The following is a 12,669-nucleotide window of genomic DNA, read 5'->3' on the forward strand; positions in this document are numbered from 1 at the left end:
AGGGGAGGGTTGTTCACCTCTATCTCATACTGTGCCAATACAGAGAGGTACACCATGCAGAGACATGCACCATCAGCCAGCCAAACCCAACCCTTCAAGGCAGCTCCTGAGGGGATTTTATTTGCTAATAATTACTTCTTTTACTCTTACTTTTCGCATATAAAATGTTGGCTAAAATCTCAAATTAGAGAAATAAAACTGTGAATAGCAAAGCAAACATGAAAGAACCTGGTAAGTATCAGGTAGGTATGAAAACCAGGAAGATTACCATACAGGTAATTGCCAAACACACACATATATATATATTTATATCTATACTTTATGCAGTCCGATGGCACAGCCAGGAGAACTGCACCAAAATCAGCCAATGGAGACAACTTTGGAACAAGGAAAGCACTACGAAGAGTTAGGTTTAATCCAGAAACTGAATTGAATTTATTGGGGGGGTGAGGGGTGGGGGAATGAATAATCCATTTTTTAATGAAAACTATAATTTAAAATACGAAATAAAAAATAAAGTTTCAGCTACCTCTTGCAGCAACCAAACACACAGCAACCGCCAACACCTCAGAATCACAATTAAAACAACACTGATGGAGTGAAACTTTTTTCATCTGTTTCCAGGAAGCTGTAGAGCACAATCCTTCAGTCTTCTAAGTGATGATTACTTCAGAAGCTCTTAAGCCCTTGTTTTATCCATAGAGACTGAGATTCTTGGGCACATAGGAAACCTCAGTCTAGTCTAAATAAAATGCAACAGCATTCTTAATATCTAGACATTAGCAGGTCCCACACACGCATCCTTAGAAACAAATACTGGAAAATGTTTACAGCTATGGGGGCACTGAAGACTCAATGATTATGAGAACTTGAACACAAAGCTCAGGTTTATGGAAATCAATAAGGGACAACGTATCTAATTTTAAGTCTGACAATAGGCAATGTTCATACACAATTTTCTTCTTTCTTTCCGTTAGGAATACCCTTCTCTCAAACACCCCCAAACACAGTGGCATCTCACAATATAAACCACAAATCAATATGTGTCTCTGCAGTGTACACGTAAGTAGGAGAAAGAAACACCCTTTTCCTCCAAAGAGGCTCCATCTATCAATCTGGGGCGTTCATGGCATTCACAGCAGAATGAGATGACAGAAATTGGGAGAATAAAATCAAACACACCTCTATTTCACATGGAGCGAAAGAATGTACGGAAGACCAGCTAACTGCCTGGCCATAACTGCTTCCACAGGATACTCTTGCTGTTGAACTACGATGAAGCCATTTTCCTGAAGCAGTGTCTCCTTGAGCAGAATGCTTGCTGGATGCAATTTCAGTGGGTTTTATTGATCATTTGATCTATTTGAAGACTGATGCTTTTTGTACTCTCTTCCCTTAGTTATAACTTCTGTAGAAGACAAATATAGCCTCAGACTTTTTTTTCATGAATGTGTCCTATGCAAACAATAGCCTTGCCAGCATCTAACTTAGGTAGAAGCTTCTCTGTAGGTAGCTCTTACTCACAGAGGCAGCTATGGTTAAATCTTAGGATAGAAAGAGGAGTCACATTTAGGAAAGAATTTGACTTGAGCATCTAAAGCTAGGGAACTATTGCAGATAAGACTATTAGAAGGGGCGCCAAGATCAGAAAAATAGTGCCTTATTTGAGTTGCCATGGGAGGAAAAAAAAGAACTGATGAAAAGGGAATAAAAATGTTTGATAAGGGCTCAAAAGATGAGCCATTTGGCTTGTAAATATTTTGATTCTCTTTACAAAAGACTAGCAAAACAAGACTCAGTACAGCTTTAACAGAATTGAGAGTTGTGAAGGCACACAGCAGTACTATAGTTTTATTTATTTGAGGATATGGATACCATTACTGTACTCTGAACCTTGAGAAAAATCAGTCTGGTTTTTGAAGTATCAAAACATACCATCTAGAATGGATAAAGAGACTGTTCAGATCTCACACCTGGGTTTCTAGAAGAAACATCCTCAATCATAAATGAGGATCTAAAGCATTTTATTTGAGTTCAGTTGCATGTCTAGTAGGAGCTGAAGTATGAGTGGATTAACTCAATAAGATTAATTCAGAAATCTAGCTGCTTTCCTGCTTTAGTAACTAATGTAAGGAGAAGAGTCCTGAATTACATAACAGACTTTGAATAACAAAGCTTCCCAGCACTTAGAGAGACGACTTAAGATTATGTAGCAACCCTTCCCTCTGCATTGGTCTATTTCTTGCTGGGGAAGCCCTTGTTCTTCCTTCCCTTTGGGAGCTGATTCCAATCTACTGCACTCAGCTGAGTGATATGGACTAGTCCTGCTGGACAATATAACTGGAAAATAAATATTAAGGGAACAGGATCCTTGTATTTTCTTCCTACCTCCTTCCATCAGTCATGCTCATAAGGAACTATATTCCATCATATCTAATTCGTACTTAGACTAAGTAAATCCTTATAACCATCCTTTTAAAAATCTTACAAAATTTTCTTCTAAATCCCAGCATGTGTCATATGATTCCTTTCTCCAAGGTTACTAAAAAGATGGAAGGAATGAATTTGAAGTTCTCTTTGGATAGAATAGATACAGAGTTTGAATCACAGACAACTTCAGACATAAAGAAAGAACTTTCTAGTTTTTTCCTTTTCCTGCATCATTTTACCCTTTAGAACAGCTTATCTATGGATGCTGTGGAAGGTCCATCGCCTGATATTTTTTAAGAACAGGCAAGACAAACTTCTCTTAGAAATGACGTAAATACATTTGCTCCTACATTGGGGCTGGAGAAGACGACTTCTTGAAGTCACTTCCATTACTATTTTTCTACAATCCTGTGTTTATTGTCCTGGCTCATTAAATTGCACAGTTCTGGAAAAGACTAGAGATGAAGCTGCCAAGGTGATCTGGGTATCTTCAAATTAACCCCACAGGCTTTGGCACTGAGAAACAGAAAGACTGCCAACTGCTCTTCACATTTTCCCTAGCCTGCCTCTGATCCTTCTAACTGGCATCTAGTCAAAGGAAGACTGAACTTGTACACCTCTGTGTTTCAATGAATCAAAGTCCCATAGTTTACAGAAACAAATGTTAGAACCAGATTATTTTAAAAAGCAGATTGTACCTACGTGGAATCTGTATGTAGCTTTGGTTGTCCTATCCAAGTATCTCTAAGTAAATAAAACTGCTCTTCCACTGCCTTATCATATTAAACTCCTATGTCCTGGGTACTTGCATCTTCACAAGTGGTGACGATTCCAGCTTTCCCCATCAGAAGATGATTCTTTCCTCTTTATAGACTGTATTAAGGACAAATGTTTTTCTAAGATTGTCAGTAATATGTATCGAAAGAAAATCAGGGAGCATACACAAAGAGGGTGGCTGAAAGGTGCTTTACAGTATCGGGAAACAAATGAATTGAGTGAAAATGAATGATAATTATACTAGTAAGCTTAAAATATTATAATATGACCGGAAAGAGGCAAAGTAGTAGTTTGTTGTTATTTGGCTTACAATTTCAAAAGATGCTAAACATTTACAACTTTGTCAGCCTTACTGACTATACTCAGCTTTGGCTGTTCTTACTCGGATATAGACAAGCCGCTAAGTGGCGAGAGCCCCAAGTACTAGGCTAACTTATTGCACATACATAATGCCTAGCTCAAGGGTTCAAGGCTCAGCTTGGCAAGTTAACAACACATTATACAATTATGTACGTAAGAAGTACTTTAGCAAACAGCAAGAAATGCCATACTGCAAATACCACAGTATTATTATGCCAGATATGATTATGACAATGTATAGCACACATGATGGTAGTGTCTTTCTGCAAATATCAGATGTCACAGTATGCAATTTATCTGCATCGAAAAGATGGTTTCAAGCTTGCAATGTAATGAATCTAAGTTGATACTCAATTCACTTTGGAATTGAAAGGGATGGAGAGATGTCATGTGTTGCATTGGAATCTCTTTCCAGCACTTCCCAAAGACTCCCACTGTCTTCAGTCGTCTTCAGTCTAACCAAGACGGTAGAGTAACAGTGTCCTGCTGTTTTAATTCTGTGGTCACAAAACTGGCATGAAGAAGGAATTATACGGCAGTCTGCACAGTATTACTTTATGCTGCAGATTGTGCATAGTATTACCAACTCCAGATGGCTCAGGGAACAAGGGATTTAATTTGAAAAAAATGTTGCAAGAATCTAAATGTAGAACTTAAATGTAAGATCCTAGTGATGGAAATGTAAGATACTGGATCTGCTGCACAACATACTATTGGGGACCAAACCGTACATTTTAAGGTAACCCCTAAAAATCATAGTAGGACTTGAAATGAAATTAAAAAATAGCCCGAATATATGTAGCCTACAAAAGTAAAAAGGGGGGGGAAAAAAAGGAAGCAGCTGTAAATGCTCTTAAAAGGTTAGGGCTACCTCAAAACCTTCCAGAAAACAGGGAAGCTGTGAGATGTATTGATACAGAAATGTATTGTTACATGTACATAATGATGTGCATATATACATTTTGTAGGTATAACCGAGAATCAGAGTTCAAAATGCCCTGGAAAATCTAAACATCTGGGTGCAAAACCCCTAGATCTCTTACTCAAATGGGAAAAAAACCCACTCTGAAAATAAATACTTATTGTCTCTTCAGTCAAACGTTAAAATAGATTCATTGCTGACTTCGTCCATTTGCCAATTGTTGACAGCTGTCAATATAGGGATTTGATTTCTTTATCCAAGCATCACTGCATTAGTATCTTCAGAGAAAGATCTTGACTGTGAGCTGCAGTTTCACTGCCCCAACTCAATTACTGCATTCTTGAACTGCAATGTATTCATTTGTGGGCAGTGGGGCAGCCAGTGGGAGGGTATTGATTGGAGTATAATGTCATGTGTAGCAGCGAGAGTAAGATGAAAAGTGTTTTCTGCTTAATGGGTTGGTATTAAGTAGGTGGGAATGGCTTCTAATTAGCCAACAATTGCTGTGTTTCTCAGTTTCCCTCCTTTCCCTCCTCCTGTCGGTCACCAGCTGCCAATCTCTCTCTCCTTTTCCCTTTTTGTGTGGAGTTCATTGCTCACTGCAGTGAAAGCCTTTGTTTAAAAAAGAGGGCTCCCAGGGTCTCATCTGCCAGGGTACAGCTTGCTGCCTGCGATGAGTAGCAACTGTCAGTTTATTTTATCTCAACCTTTTCATCATTCTGCTGAAACTGGTCGAGTGAAACCACCTGAGAGACCTGAGGATTCAGTACCTACAAGTCATTAGCCAGGACTGCTCAGTCTCTCCCCACACAGCAAGTCAACTGAACACTGCTTAAAAAATAGTCCACTTTAACCCCATATTTTCCCATTAAGGAAAAAAATTAAGGAAGAATATTAGAATTCTTCCTGCATCTTCTGGATTTTAGTTTCATGATCATTCCTTAAACATACTACAACTATTATTAGTGAGTAATGTATTTTCTAGTGCTTCTCAACACAAATGCTCAAGCAACAGCCTTTAGAAATACAAAATATAATACACTAAAATCTATTTATTAGAATACCTTCAGTCAGAACTTCCCTCTTTCCTAGGTTATGTTCCCCAGCATGAATACTATAGCTAGCAGTTCCCCCAATTATTTGAACCTCTGCTTACCTAGAAGTTTTTGGTAATGCATCTCAGGTAAAAGGGACAAATCCTGCTCATACTTACACCTGTGCAACCCTCCTCAAATCAACAAGATTTTATAGGCATAACAAAAAGCAGTATTTGGTCCACATTTCTTTAGCATATTTGCAACGTTTTCCTCTCTTTGCCATGCAGTTTCTCTGTATATATATGTACATATAGTCCACATGCACATCCACCTTCCAAACAGCTAATATAATTGCAGTAGAGATAAAAGCTTACCAAGGTATGTGAGAATAATACTTTTTTTTTATTTTGAACTAAAACCAAATTAAATTTATATAAATCAAATTTCAAAGTCATTAGCCTGAACAATCTTTTCCTGGTAATCACAGCTAACTTGCTGCTGTCATTACTAACAGTTTTAATGCAGCAACTGAAGTATTGCCTTCCCCTACATAAACAGTGAGACATTTCACAATATGGAAGAAGTGACAAGAACAGAAACCTGGTTATCCTGCGATACATTATTTGATTTCCTAATGCTTAAAATCATCAATGTTTCATCTCAATTCTCTTCTTACTGCAGCATAAGTGTGCACACTTGTATGAATATCAAGAAAATAAAATAGAATTTGCTTTAATATTAGTCTCAAAACTCAGCTAAAGGTACCAGCGAGGATAAGCTCACTCTCTGGAAATTACACGTCTGAAGATCTTGTTCAGCAGATTGAAAGGTTCTGGAGTCAAAGGAATGGGCTCCACAGAACCATGAAGTGACATTTTCCACCAGAAGAACAAAAGTATAAGGTAAACAGAGGGCTGCAAGTGCTTCACCCAGGATAAGACATCAATGGATAGCCCAGAACTACCAACACCGTGAAGCATGCATCCCTGTCCCCTCTTGGTTCCTACCAACTATATCATTCAGATTTTCCTTGACACCAGCTACTGGGGCATGATCTGGAGTTCCTACTCCACAAATTCCTTGGGTGTACAACATGAGCTGAGAAAGACTACTATACAGCATACTCATCTGCCATGATTCAGGTTGCACTTTATATCAGCAACAAGTTGAATGCACGGTACTATCACTTAGATGTCCAGTTGAGATGCATAGGCACAATCAGGCAGCTCGATGTCTATAGTCATGTGATCTGTAAATCATAGAATCATCTAGGTTGTAAGGGACCTTTAAGATCATCAAGTCCAACCATTAACCTAACACTGCCATAAACCATGTCCCTAAGCACCATGTCTACCCGTCTTTTAAATACCTCCAGGGATGGTGATTCAACTACTTCCCTGGAGAGCCTGTTCCAGTGTTTGATAACCCTTTCTGTGAAGAAATTTTTCCTAATATCCATCCTAAACCTCCCCTGGCATACCTTGAGGCCATTTTGTCTTGTCCTGTCCCTTGTTACTTGGGAGAATACACCAACCCCCACCTCGCTACAACCTCCTTTCAGGTAGTTGTAGAAAGCAATAAGGTCTCCCCTCAGCCTCCTTTTCTCCAAAGTAAACAACCCCAGTTCCCTCAGCTGCTCCTCATGAGACTTGTGCTCTAAACCCCTCACCAGCTTCATTGCCCTTCTCTGGACCCTCTCCAGCACCTCAATGTCTTTCTTGTAGTGAGGGGCACAAAACTGAATGCAGTACTCGAGATGGGGCCTCACCAGTGCCAAGTACAGCTGGACAATCATTTCCCTAGTCCTGCTTGCCACACTATTCCTGACACACGCCAGGATGTTGCTGGCCGCCTTGGCCACCTGGGCACACTGCTGGCTCATATTCAGCCAGCTGTTGACCAACACCCCCAGGTCCTTTCCCGCCAGGCAGCTTTCCAGACACTCTTCCCCAAGCCTGTAGCGCTGCATGGGGTTGTTGTGATCCAAGTGCAGGATCCGGCACTTGGCCTTGTTGAACCTCATACCATTGGCTTCAGCCCAGCGATCCAGATCAACACTCCCACCCAACTGTTTGTGAATTTACTGAGGGTGCACTCGATCCCCTCATCCAGGTTGTTGATAAAGACAGTAAAGAGAATCAGCCTCAATACTGAGCCCTGGGGAACATCACTTCTGATTGGCTGCCAACTGGATTTAACTCCATTCACCACCACTCTTTGGGCTTGGCCATAGCAGACAGCATGAAATACACCTTCACAAAAAAGACATGGTTTGAGTATTGGCTTTCACAGACATTATGATTAGCGTATGAATAAGCATAAGGTTCAGATATGTGAGGTGCTGGGCACTTGCAGTTCCCATTTCAAAAAAGTGCTGTAGAAGATTGATTCCCCACAGGAGCTGACACCAGCTACATTGTGTTTGACTAACATTCATAGCAGCTGCATCTCAAAAACTAAAAAAATATGCCAGATTTTTCAGGAAAAGGAATTGAATTAAAACTCTGTAGCAACCATGGAAAAATATGAAAACAACTTTGATTCAGAACAATTTCAAACTGGCCTACCCTGATCAATTACTCTATCTGATACTTATTAATGTCAGTATTACAGGATAGTAGCTACATGTTCAGAATTATGTACTTGTATGACACGCTACAAAAAATACTGTATAATTACTTGTCTCTGTGGCAAGACATGTATGAGACCTGTATGAACCTTTAAATGGGAGTGTTCTCTATTACAGATAATATGGAATGCTTAACTGAGTGAGTAGAAACAAGTGGATGAGCCTGGGGGCATGGTCATCTACTTAAGCATGCATTTGGATCTTCAAGCTAATTAATCACCTAGTTGTATACTTAAACTTAGTCAATCCATTCACACAGGTGATTAAGATCTCTTTAAAGGCTATTTTGATACTTGACAACTTTCTATTAACCAACTTACCAAGATACTCAAAATGAAGTGCAATTCTTTCCAGTGTATCCTCTAACTGTTTCAGAAACTGTTCAAAAAAAAATCACAAAATATTCCTAAAAATTACAGGAAGTAATAAAAAGAGAGGTCAATTTTGGGGCAAAAGAAATATGGTTTCATAAATATATTAATTGTGGAAGTATGACAGTTCACTTTTTAAAATGGATTGGCTTATTCTAAATAGTAAATAATTTAAATCTTCGCTATCTTCAGACCAGAGAGTATTAATAAAACCAGCAATTTGTTACTTAAACATAAGAGGAACATAAAAGGATATGTCTAGGCAGGGAAAGGCATCTCAGAAACAACACCCCTCAAAGATGCAGAAAAGAAAGCTGGCTTGGAGACCAAGGAGAAGGAAGGTGTTTGATACACTGACTGTGACTCCTGAGATGACCTAAGGGTTCGGTTACAGAAAATATGCACTGAATACCATTTCTTTGTCTTGGCTTTGATTTTCTGTGTCCAAAGATTGTTGGGGAGCTTTTTGTAAGGAGGGGTTTGCAGCAGAGAACTGTTTTCATGTTGGCCTGAGGTCAATCTCTCTCCGTTGGCATGTTTGCAGACAGCACCAATAAGAGGTTCTTTATGAAGTCTAAATGACAACCACCTTCTCAATATTAAACAAAAACATAAAAGTCTGCTCTTTGGTTCTTTCTGAGGATCAATTTTCTCTTTTGAGAACAAGAGCATAAAACCACCAGAGACATCTCTGCAGCAAAGGAAAGGGGCCTATGATGGGCACATGCGGAGAAGCCCTAGGGCCACTTCAAAGAATGCCAACTGGTTATTCCTCCTTTGGCCCTGCAACCATCAAGGGACTGCCAGAGCACAGCAGCTGCCAGCTGTTGTGCTTTATGACTCTTCTCTTTGTCAATGCATTTGTTATGCTCTGGATTGCAGGCAAACCTAAAACTTCTAGGTGCCTCCGAATCAAGGATTCCTCCAGAAGTGACCTAATGTGGTTGGGCAAAAGCTTCAATTTCTTTTGCACCATTCTAGTGTCCTACAGAATGAGAGCAGGACTGAGCTTCTGCCCTGAGAATTTTCACTTTTTAAACTGGTAAGAACTCCACCTTTTGTAGAAGTGCACAAAGCTACACTAGTTCAGTGCATAAAGCTACACTAAAGGGTCTGACAATATACTGTGGTTTGAACACCACTTCCAACATATTTTTTCCACAAGAACGAACAATTCACCTTATTTAGGGCCTCTTTCTGCTGATCTAGAAAGCTTGTCTGAGAAAACACAGCTGGATGCCAACAATGCTTAGCACAGGATGTGTAAAGCAAATGCATGGCGAGATTCAGATGTTTCCATAGAAAGTATCAGATGGAAGAAAAATCTAGATGAGATTCAAATTTTCCTCTGGTTAAGATGTTTTTATATAACCGTAGATGACAAGAACACTCACAATCACATTAGACAGGATGATAGTGAACTTGTTGAAGTCATAACACCACTTCGACATACAAGAACTGCCAACTCTTGGCAAAGACTACGAAGAAACTTCTAACACGTTATTCCATGGTTAAACATTAAAATATTCTACAAACCCTCGTCTCAAATCTGGCACTGCCAATCCACAGACTTGGCCTGAATCTGATCCTGTCTAGCAATTGCCAATTATTTAAGGCATTATTTAAAAAGAAATCACAGGAAAAAAACCTGGATAGTGCATTTGTACAAAGCGTAAGAACACTGAGTATCAGCACTCCCGTCATGCTTTTCAGACAAACTTCAGCCATCAGCAATAAACAGAACAAGCGACTGCACTCAGGGCAAAACTGACATAGATGTTTAAGATGTCTTAGATGTAGTCCAAGCAATAATCACTCTTACTTTCTAGAAATATCAGAGTATATCACTAAGCAGACTTAATCAAATACTTAAAAACCAAACCCCAATTAACGATAATGTAAGATATATGAACCACATAAGCCAATTTTGTGAAACACACCTGTTCATCAACAACTATATTTAAGCATGTTTTTTTTCAAGATTTACTTAAGGTATTTTGCATTAATATCAAAGGTACAGTAGTACAAAAAATGACTGAGATTTTTTTAAAATTAAAAGTGAGATAAGCTAAAATTCAGCAGCTGATAAGTGCTAGGTGATGTGAATAAGAAGAGGTAGTACAAGTTTAGAAAATTTTAAGGAAAAAGAAATAATGACAGAACCACCTCTAACCTTTTCTTAATAATTTTCCTAAATATATACATTTTGACATTTCTAACCACAGTATTTTTCCAGAAGTGAGCAAATTATTCTATTTGATAAACCCCACAAAAATGCGCAGAAGCCATCCTGTGAATTTCAGTAGGGGACACTGAAGCATTTGAGCTACTTTTGAAACATGCTTATTAAGAAGTGAGCCTTTGTGCCTCTGGCACAGGGACAGCCTTGAAGTCTGTACTTGTTCACATGCTTCCATTCCATAATTTAAAATCATAGTTCTTATTTAACAGCATGAACAAGTTATAATTCCCTTATTTCGTGTTCAGTTGCATTTTCTAAGAAAACACCAAAATCTGCCTCTAAAATCCTTTCTATTTTTCATTATTTTTGGTCATATTAACAATATAATCTGAAAAAATCAAATAAACACTCAATTTGTATAAGTCACTATTGACATAAATCATAAGCATACAGAGCTTGAAGCAGAGTCCATTACAGATCCTATCTCCAGACTCTTGCGCAGTGAAGAGACCGCTGGGAGAGAGGAGGGGCCCAGAAGGTGTTTGGGAGGCACAGGGACACTCTCTGCCTCCCAAAACGAGGGTCTGAATCATTCCCATCTTCTTTACAGCAGCGATTGGGAAGAAAATCAGTTTGGCTTGTTCAAATTCAGTCTAGCTACTTTGTCAGTGACAGCGTTTACATTTAATTATCTTTACTCAACAAGTTAGTTACAAAACCCAGTAATATACCATCTAGAAGAAACATGTTAAAAGAAAATATTAAGACTGCATGCTAATTTCAGCCACCATGAAAGCCTATATATTTGCCTTCTGTATATGCTAACTGCAGAATAGAACTTATTAAATAATAAATGAGCCAAACAATATAACAGACACACAAACAGTGGCTTTGAGGGAGCACATGCACGCACACAACTCTAGTAGTCCCACATCAGTATCATGATACGCCAAAATCTATGACAGAGGTTTAGATACGAAATATGCAGGGAAAGCAACCTGCTGACACAAGCTTCTACCTTTCCACCGACATCACATAAGAACTATTTTAAGGATGTTCATCTGTGTAAGGTACAAAGACTTGCTATTTTTATAGTTTTGATCAGTGCACCATATCTTTTCTTTCTCTTAAATGTTCTCAGATCAAAAAATCTGCTACCACTGATGAACACTTACTGGGCAAATACAGAGTATAATTTATAATGCACATTTCTGATGAAGACTGGTTTTGATTTGCTGAAGTACAATCAAGCATTTTGAGTACAGTGCCATGACACAACAGTTTTATTAGCATGCATTTGAATTAACTAATGTAATTTATTAATGCAGGAAAGACAAGATTTGTAATGTTAGATTTTTTCCTGGAATTAGTGTACTATAGAAAGAAGAGACAGTAAAAAGGCAGTTTATCACATTATGAAGCAAGCTGTTCTACTGTTGGACACTATTACCAAAATGGCCCATAAATTACATGGCTGTGGTAAGTTACAGCACAGAAATGTTAACAGAATTTGTTTAGTGTAATCTTTGATCTCATATGTCACTTCTGACTTTACCATTCTTCAGGGATAATCCTTTTATTAGTGAATGACAAAGTCACACACAAGCTCAATCGAAAATGCACTTGGTAGGATCTCTGTTCTTCAACACATTAACAATTTTGTGCTTGCCACATCTTTTACAGGAAACTGACTATAAAACGTCTTAAAGAGCTTTTAAAAATGTGAATCGGTAGGTTGACAATTTAACATTACACAACAAAAAGGACACATTCAAATTATGGAGGGTGCCATTCCATACATCTGTGTGAGGGAGCTGGAGAAAGAATACTGAGGGACTACATATTTGGGAGTAAGAATAAAAGCTCACTGGATTGTATTTTCCAAGCTACAGTTTTAGCTGGTGCATGCATTTTAAATCACATTGAAGACTACTCAGGCGTGGAATGCTAGAAATACTCCT

Source organism: Charadrius vociferus, unplaced genomic scaffold, assembly GCF_000708025.1.
Source record: "Charadrius vociferus isolate BGI_N301 unplaced genomic scaffold, ASM70802v2 scaffold178, whole genome shotgun sequence".
NCBI lineage: Eukaryota > Metazoa > Chordata > Aves > Charadriiformes > Charadriidae > Charadrius > Charadrius vociferus.